Consider the following 9,665-nt stretch of genomic DNA (forward strand, 5'->3'; position numbering starts at 1 on the left):
TGCAAACAAAAGACAATTATTTTGGAGAAATTCAGGCTTTGTTTTGGCAAATGAGTTGCTTAAGAACTCTAGAGATGTGAATGGTGGGCATGAGTAACATTCCACAAAAAGTGGTATAAAGGCCGGGCGCGGTGGCTCACGCTTGTAATCCTAGCACTCTGGGAGGCCGAGGCGGGCGGATTGCTCAAGGTCAGGAGTTCAAAACCAGCCTGAGCGAGACCCCGTCTCTACTATAAAAAATAGAAAGAAATTAATTGGCCAACTAATATATATATATATAAATTAGCCGGGCATGGTGGCTCGTGCCTGTAGTCCCAGCAACTCGGGAGGCTGAGGCAGTAGGATTGCTTAAGCCCAGGAGTCTGAGGTTGCTGTGAGCTAGGCTGACGCCATGGCACTCACTCTAACCTAGGCAAGAAAGCGAGACTCTCTCAAAAAAAAAAAAAAAAAAAAAAAAAAAAAAGTGGTATAAAAAGCAAAGCAGGGTAGTCTATCGCCTATAGTTGTGAGGAGGGCAAAAACAGTTTCACTGACAAAGATCACTCCACTGGTTTAAGCTAGCTGTTGGTCTACTCATGCCCTAATGATCATACTAGGTTAGGGAGGTGAATCATTTAGTCCAACTCAACCTCTTGGAGGGAAAATAAGCCCAGCTGCCTTACTGCTGTTGGGTCCTCTTAACCTAAGCACTATATAAAGTTCTTCCCCTTGGGCCTTTGCCTCAGGTTCTTTTCTGATTTTCTCACCAAGATATTTTTATTTGGAGAAGGTTTATTATGGCAAAAGAAGAACTTGGTGGCTAAGAAATGGAGAGGCTCCATATGGATAATCAACTCAAACTCTGTTTCACTCAGGTATTTGCTCATTCAACAAACACTGAGTACCTAATACTTGCACCTAATATTTCTGGAGATCTACAGATGAATAAGATCTGATCCCAAAGGAAAATCAGTGATGAGAGTACAGTGGAACATCAGATATTAATATAATAGAGGTAAGTATGCACAGGACACCACAGCACCACAAGGCAGGAGTGCAGGGGACATCCACTTCCACCTGGGGAAAGGGGCCAGGGAGGTTTTCCAAGAGGAGGTAATGCTTGGGTTGAGAATGAAAGGATGAGTGCAAATTAGCCAGAAAACAAGAGAAGAAGAATCTTCCACAAAAAAGACCAATATTAGCAAAGCCATAGAGGTGTAATACCTTGGAAACCTGCAAATAATTTAGTTTAACTCAGGCTGGACATGTTGGAAGGCCCTCGATCTGGAGGGACCTTTTTAGGTTATGCTAAGGTGCAGAATCTTTAATTCCAAAGGGATAGAAAACCACTGGAAGAGTTTAAATTGGGAAGTGACACGAATTGGGCTTAAACTAACCATTCTGGCAGCTGAACGAGAAGAGAGCGGGATGATGGTCTAGGAGGCTCCCAGGCTATAAATGAGCGGGAACTGACCTAACACAGCAGCTGGGTGAGAGGACAGGGGTTTGAGCTACATGATGGTATAAGAGATGGAGTCAGTGCCCCACTGAGGTAGGAAAGAAAGGAGAAGAATGATTTCAGAGGGATCTCTGGCTTCCCTCTTGTAGGACAATGTGGCAGGTGGCATCATTTTCCTTGAAAAAAGATATATAAGAGGAGGAGCAACTTTGGAGGGAAGAGGATAAATTCCATTTTGGATATGTGTGTGAAGTGTCTGTGGCTTCTTTTGCTTTTAGCAGTTTGAATAAAATGTGTCTAGGTATGGTTTTCTTTGTATTTATCCTGCTTGGAGTTTACTAAGATTCTTCAATCTGTAATTTTATGTCTTTCACCAAATTTGGAAAAATTTAAGCTACTTTTTTTCTAAAAAAATTTCTGTGTTATTTTCTCTTCATTAGGGATTACAATTATATCTATGTTAGTATTTTTGATATTTACCCAGAGGTCAATGAGGCTGTATTAATTTTTCTTCAATCTTTTTTCTCTCTTATCTCCAGTTCTGATCATTACTATTGACTTTTTTCTAGTTCACTGACTTTCATCTGCCATCTCCAATCTTCTGTTAACCTCATTGAGTGAATTGTTAATTTTAGATATTGTATTTTTTACCTCGAGAATTTTCTTTGAGTTCCTTTTTGTAATTTTTCTTTCTCTGCTGAAGTTTCCTCTCTGTTTATTCATTATGATCATATTTTCCTTGGGCAGAATTACAATAGCTAGTTTAAAATAATTATAATCTAATTCCAATTTTTGTATCATTTTAGGTTCAATCTGTATTGATTTTCTTTTCTCTTGAATATGGGTCACATTTTTTCTGATTGTACAGTAATTTTGAATTGTGACCTACACGTTATGAATGATACATTGTAGACACTGGTTTCTATTATGTTCCTCTGCAAAGTTTTTAACTTTTTGTTTTACTAACCAGTTAACTAGACTAAAACTCTAAACTTTTTCTCCTCTATGGTGGTAAGACATTAAAAATTCTGCTCAGTTATTTTATCATTAACTAGGCTTCTTGACATCTGCCCCACATGTGTATAATTCAGAGGTCAGCGAAAGATTTGGGGAAAGTTTATACCCAGAATTTGGGGCTTCTCTTCTGTGGTTCTCTCCTTTCTATGATACCCACCATCACAACCATTTTCCAGTTGTGATAGCTGTGATAGCCTCAAGCTCTGACTTCTAATTCCTCAAATCAATTAATCAAAATTCTGGATTTCTCTCGAAATTCTAACTACCCTAGCTTGGAGCTGACTGGGACGTGCCCTCAGGCAAAAATTCATTAAAAAACAAACTGAACCAGGAAACTCATCCAGTGTCAACTCTTCTCTAGTTTCTAGTTTGGTCACTCTTTAATGCCTTTAGGTCATTTTTGTAATTTTAATTTTCATGATTGTCATTTGTGGAAGGGTTAATCCAATACGAACTACTCTGCTATTAACAGAGATGGAATTCCAGGTGCTCAATAAATATTTGTTGAACAAATTCAAGTACCCACTTTACATCTCCATGTTGACCTTAATAGACACTATACACTTAATTTTCCCAACTGCCTTGATAGTTCCACTTGAATGCATAATAGGCATTTCAAACTCAACATATCCAAACAGGAACACTCCTACCTCAGAGTCTTTGCACTTTTGTTTCCTCTGCACGAAATGATCTTCCACCAGATATCTACATGGTTTACAATTCTTACTCCCTCCAGGTCTCAGCGCTAGAGTCAACTTCAATGAGACTTTCCTGACCATTTGCTATAAAATAAATCCATACCCTCCTTTTGCACTACTGCTCTCCTTGCTCCCCTTTAATCTTCCCCATAGCACTTATAACCACAGAACTATTACAGATCTGATTTTAATTTTTTTAATTTTTTATTTTTTTTAGACAGAGTCTCACTCTGTTGCCTGGGCTAGAGTGCCATGGTGTCAACCTAGCTCATAGCAACCTCAATCTCCTGGGCTCAAGTGATCCTCCTGCCTCAGCCTCCCAAGTAGCTGGGATTACAGGCATGTGCTACCATGCCCGGCTAATTTTTTCTATATGTATTAGTTGGCCAATTAATTTCTTTCTATTTATAGTAGAGATGGGGTGTTGCTCTTGCTCATGCTGGTCTTGAACTCCTGACCTTGAGCAATCCCCCCACACCCCCCCACACCCCCCCACACCCCCCACACCCCCAGACCCCCACCTTGGCCTCCCAGAATGCTAGGATTACAGGCGTGAGCCACCGCGCCTGGCCCAGATCTGATTTTTAAATTATTGCTGTTCCCCATCACTATAGCCTAAGCTCCACGAGGGCAGGAACTTTTCACTGCTCTATCCCTAGAACTGAGAAAAGACCCTGGCATGGAGTAGCTGTTCAATAAATTTTTGTTAAATGAATGTTGAAGCTACTTGAATCAAAAAGAGTGAGAAGAAAACCTGGGTAAGGAAAGAACAATAACATTCACAGGCAGTGTGGTGGAACAAGAGCCTGTAAAATAGACAAAGGTCCCAGCAGCCAAAGGGAGAAAATCCAGGAGAGAATAATGTCACAGAAGCCACAAGAGGAGTTTCTATAGGGAAGATGTCAAATACTGCAAAGATCAAGTGAAGTGAGAACTGCAGAGTGGTTTTTCTGCCATTATGAGTTAGGAGGGCCTTGATGGCTGTGTATGTGACAGTCATCTCAGTGGCACAGTAGAAGAGGAAGCCAGACCACAGGGAGACATGGAGTAGCAGCAAGTAGAAACACAGGTCAAAGGCTGGGAGAAGGGCTAGAAGGGAAGTGAGGCTGAAGCTGCAGGAATAAGGGAATAAGGAGAGAGGGATTGTGGAGGAGATGAACTCAGCCCAGCTGGAGGGTTTGCCTTAGGCACGAGGAACAAGACTTCAGTCTGACTCTGAGATGCAAGAGGGAGGAAAGCATTTGTTTGACTACAGAGTCAGGGCTGCTACAGATGGTTGCATTAGTTACGTCCTGTTTAGACTGACCCCTGGCTGAGAGGGGCATTCTGCTCTCCAAGTCACAGCCCTGATGTGGGGCTGTGTCCACCTGGAAGAAGAGATACATGTTTACTAATGTAGCATCTAAGCCATGCCTCTGTGGCATCACGTTTTCTGAAGGGAGGGGGTACATTTTCCTAAGATTTACAAAAGTGGCCTGTATAAAACTTGCACATTTTTCCATAAATATACGGAGGATTCTTACAGGATTTTTGATTTTCGGTTTCTCTTTTTAAACATATTAAACATTATATATCAAAGAAATAAAATACTGTAGGCACAGTGAAGAGCCTGATATAGCAGCACTATCCAATCCCAGTGCCCTCCTCCTTCCCCAAAGACAACCACTGTCCTGAATGGGGTATTTTTTTTTTTTTTTTTTTTTTTTTTTTTTTTTTTTGAGACAGAGTCTTGCTTTGTTGTCCAGGCTAGAGTGAGTGCCGTGGCGTCAGCCTAGCTCACAGCAACCTCAAACTCCTGGGCTCGAGCGATCCTTCTGCCTCAGCCTCCCCAGTAGCTGGGACTACAGGCATGCGCCACCATGCCCGGCTAATTTTTTTTTTTATATATATATCAGTTGGCCAATTAATTTCTTTCTATTTTTATAGTAGAGACAGGGTCTTGCTCTTGCTCAGGCTGGTTTTGAACTCCTGACCTTGAGCAATCCGCCTGCCTCGGCCTCCCAAGAGCTAGGATTGAATGGGGTATTTTTCATTCCCATGCACAGTCTTATACTTTTGCTACAACTGTGTTCCCATAAACAATATAAAGCATATTTTTATATGACTTAAATATTTGTATAAATGATTTCCTACCATACATATTACCCTGTGATTTGCTTTTTTCTTTTTGCTTAACATTGTTTTTGAGATTTATCCATGTTGATACATGTACTTCTAGTTCATTCATCTTCACTCATTTCATGAATATTTATTCAACATTCTATTAAATAAATATACCATACTTTTCCCTACATTTTTCTATTGATGAACATGCAGGCTGTTGTTTTAAAGCTTTTATTTTTAAAGTCAAAGCTGTGGACTGGTGCTGTGGCTCATGCCTGTAATCCCAGCACTTTGGGAAGCCCAGGCAGGAGGATCACTTGACCCCAGGAGTTCAAGACTAGCCTGGGCAGCATAGTGAGACCCCATCTCTACAAAAAGTTTAAAAATTAGCCAGGTATGGTGGCTCATGCCTATAGTCCCAGCTACTCGGGAGGCTGAGGCAGGAAGATCACTTGAGCCCAGGAGTTCAAGGCTACTATGAGCTATGATCACACCACTGTATTCCAGCCTGAACAACAGAGGGAGACCTTATCTCAAAAAATAAATAACTGGAAAAAATTTTAAATGATAAAATCAAAGATGGAAAAAGGTTTTTGTGTCTCCTTATTACATATACAAGAACTTCTCTCAGAGTGGAATTGCTGGCTCCCAGGGTTACCCTCCTTCACCCACCAACTGGCCCTCCAAAGTGGATAAAATATGTACTCCCATTAGTTGTGTGTGAGTATTACCATTTTCTGATTTTATTTTCAGACTTTAAAATTTTATCCCATCAGTGGGGCTATAGTTTTTGTTGGCACATCCCCTATTATTCATAAGCTTGAGTTTTTGTCATGTTTTTTGGCCATTTGGGGTTCTTTCTTTTATAAATTTTTTGTTCATCTTTCTAGCTCTCTTCCTCTTTCTTCTACTTTTCATTTTTCCATTAGGCCATTTATCTGTTTTCTTAATGATACACAGGGTTTTAAAAATTATTATGGTTACTAATCCTTTATTATAAATATCTTTGGTCTGTGGCTTGTCTTTAACGTTTTAATGATGTCTTTGGTTGTATACTTGATTTAAATTTTAACATATTTAATAGTTATACTTTTCCATTTTTTCAAGGATGAATCAACATGAATCACTTTTAGGTATAGGTGCTGGAGGGGGGAAGGTATGTAAGAAAACTCTTGCCAAATGACCTTCCTTTTCTTTGTAAAGTAAAAGGGGAACACAACTCTTACAGATTTCTGTAGAGTTCCTGAGCAACTTCCTCCTTCAGTCAACTTGCATTAACTGAGTCCACACCAAATGCCCAGACCCAGGATTTGGCTGCGGTGGATTGGGGAGGGGGCTGAGATAGGATTTAATACATGGAACCCTGCCTTACTAGAACTTAGCATCAGGAGACTAATAAGGGTTAGACTGTGTAGCCCTCATACACTACAGTAGAAACTCAGAGGAAGGAGAGATCAGGGTAGGATTGAGTGATTGTCTATGGACTGGATTCCTCAGGGAAGACTGTATGTCAACTTCCTTGACTTCATATAAACTTAAGGATCACAGAGTCTTAGGTCTACAAAGAAACAAATAAGGAAATAGAGGCCCACTGAAGTTAAGCTTTCACAGCTAGTGAGAGACAAAATCCACACTGGAACTACGGATTCCCATCCAGTGTGCTGTCCCACATGCCAAGAAAGAATATTGACATGTCTCCCTTTGATCATAAAATAGAGATCTGAGAGTATATGAAAGATAACAAGTAAGTCAAAACAGAAAATCAACAACCCAAAAGAGCCCATGACCATTTAATCTGGGCTCACAAACTGTTAGAATCAGTTATTATAGTTACATCACTTTGTCTTATAAAGATACAGAGCAATATGTTACCTTCTATTTTTTCCCTCCAGATAAGGCACAAAGAAGTAAAGTGACTTACTTAGCCCAGGTCACTCTACAAGTCACAGCAAAAGAAAGTAAATTAACATAAGTTCTATTCTCAATACTTTTATAATATAAATCACAAGAGCAATGGTCACATATGTTTACACATCAACGCCACTTTCTTGTCTTGGTTATATGAATTTTGTTCTACCGATTGTCGGGTTAATTGACTCTCCTTCATTTTGCCTATGCAGAAAGCATCAAACCTAGGCAGCCACTCAGTAACACTGAAAAAATAAACCAGAGATACATTGATTAAATTGCTTATAATCAAGTTGCTATTACAGTCTTCATTTTTCCTATTTATATCCTTACCAGCACACATGAGTGTAAAAAATCACTTCCAACTGCCTGCAAGAGACACGCTGTAATTAGGATTAATCAAAAGTTCTTCCCAGTATGAAAATGCCAAAAACATTACCTCCTTATATCTTACTATAGTAATAGGCTTATGAAGAAATTGATATTATGCGCCCGTGTGAGAGAAATAGCACTAATTATAAGAAAGCTTTAGAATATTCACCAAAGTCAAATATAATGTTCACTGATGTTGAAAATCTGCTTCCGCTGTGTTTTCAAGGAGACCGAATTTAGTCCAATTCAACAGTCACATTATCAAGTATCTACTAGTGCCAGACACGTCTTGCCAGGTGTTGAAGATGCAAAGAAGAATAAAATGTTATTGTCACCCATTGGATATAATCCCTAGAAGAGCCCAGTTATAAACACCAATAGTCCAGGTTGCTCTTAATAGATGTAAAAACATTAAGGGAACAGAAGAGGGAAGCAAGGAGCTCTACCTGTGAAAGCTGGTAAGCTGTCACTAATGCCCATATGAACATGGTCTTTAAAGACATTCTTCCAGGCAGGGAAGTGGGAAAAGCATGTGACATGGAGCAGACACTGGGAGCAAAGGCAGTGAGGCAGGTTTGTGTACGGAGCATGTGGCCAGTGCAAAGGCTATGGCCATATCACCAATGGCCTTATGTGGTGGGCCAACAAGTTGGGATTTTAACATGTAGGTGTGGGCATGCTTAGATTGCTGTTTTCAGAAGATCAATCAGACAGCCGAGAGTGGAGGACACATCCCAGGAAAGGAATCCCATTCTTAGGCTATTGCATTAGGCTAAGTGAGAAATGATGACAGGCTGATCTGCAGTACAAGAGATGGAGAAGAGGAAATACATCCAAAAGACTTCTGGGGGTGGTTTACATTCTTAAATGACTATATGGGAGGAAAGTGATTCCTTCAGCTGAAACTAGAAAAAAAAATTAGGCAGAGTATCAGTGTCACAGAATACAAAAGAAGTCAAGGTCAGGCAAAAATATAAGTTAAAAATTTTCTTTATGGGCCGGGCGTGGTGGCTCATGCCTGTAATCCTAGCACTCTGCGAGGCTGAGGCTGGTAGATTGTTTGAGCTCAAGAGTCCGAGACCAGCCTGAGCAAGAGCAAGACCCCGTCTCTATTAAAAATAGAAAGAAATTAGGTGGACAACTAAAAATACATAGAAAAAATTAGCCCGGCATTATGGTGCATGCCTGTAGTCCCAGCTACTCGGGAGGCTGAGGCAGGAGGATCACTTGAGCCCAGGAGTTTGAGGTTGCTGTGAGCTAGGCTGACCCCATGGCATTCTAGCCAGGGCAACAGAGTGAGACTCTGCCTCAAATAAAAAAAAAATAATAATAAAAAAAAAGTCAATCAGACATTTACTAACTGCAAAGAGGCTATTTTTGGGAAATATAATTTATTCCTCCTTTTCCTTCCCTTTTTATAAAATTCACTCTAATGCCTTTTGATATATCAGAGGAAACTATCACCAATTATGTCAAAAAATTCTGTTGAGTATTTTTCAACAGAGGAAATGCTTATTCTTTGTACCTAAGATGCTTCTATATACACAATCTCTCCTACAGCATAAAATATATACCAGAAATCAATTTCAAACAAACATGATGATATCACCTGCAGGAAGTGCTGGGCATTTTTCCATTATTAAAACTAATGGAAGAAAATAAGATGAGAAGGTGATGTTTCATGGTTTCTGATATGGGTAGCTTCTGCAAGAGAGGCAGTGTCAGAGATACGGAAAATACCGAAAATGAGGCCTTCTTCCCTACTGTAGTGGCTGCTGGGGTGCTTTGCCCAGATTCCCTCTTTAGGACTGAGGTGCTCATTCTCCCAGCAGCTGGGAGTGCTGGCGGCTGACTTGCTTTCAGGTGAATTGCTCTCAGCCCCTTTTACAGGGGCGGCTCCCATCTATTAGCTGACCAATTGAAGATGGGTGAATATAAAGCTCTGGCCCCTTGACTTGGGCATCTCAGCTGCAGAAGGGTCATCTCAGCTCCGGAGCTTCTACGGGACTGCCTGAGTCCCAGCTGCCACTGTGTAGCAGCTCACCTCGCCCTGTCCTGCCTGTCACCTCTCACAGGTAATGTTCCCAAGGGCACTCTCCAAAAAACCTCTTGCACAGAAATCTCAGAGT

The sequence above is a fragment of the Microcebus murinus genome, chromosome 14 (assembly GCF_040939455.1).
Source record: "Microcebus murinus isolate Inina chromosome 14, M.murinus_Inina_mat1.0, whole genome shotgun sequence".
Taxonomy (NCBI): domain Eukaryota; kingdom Metazoa; phylum Chordata; class Mammalia; order Primates; family Cheirogaleidae; genus Microcebus; species Microcebus murinus.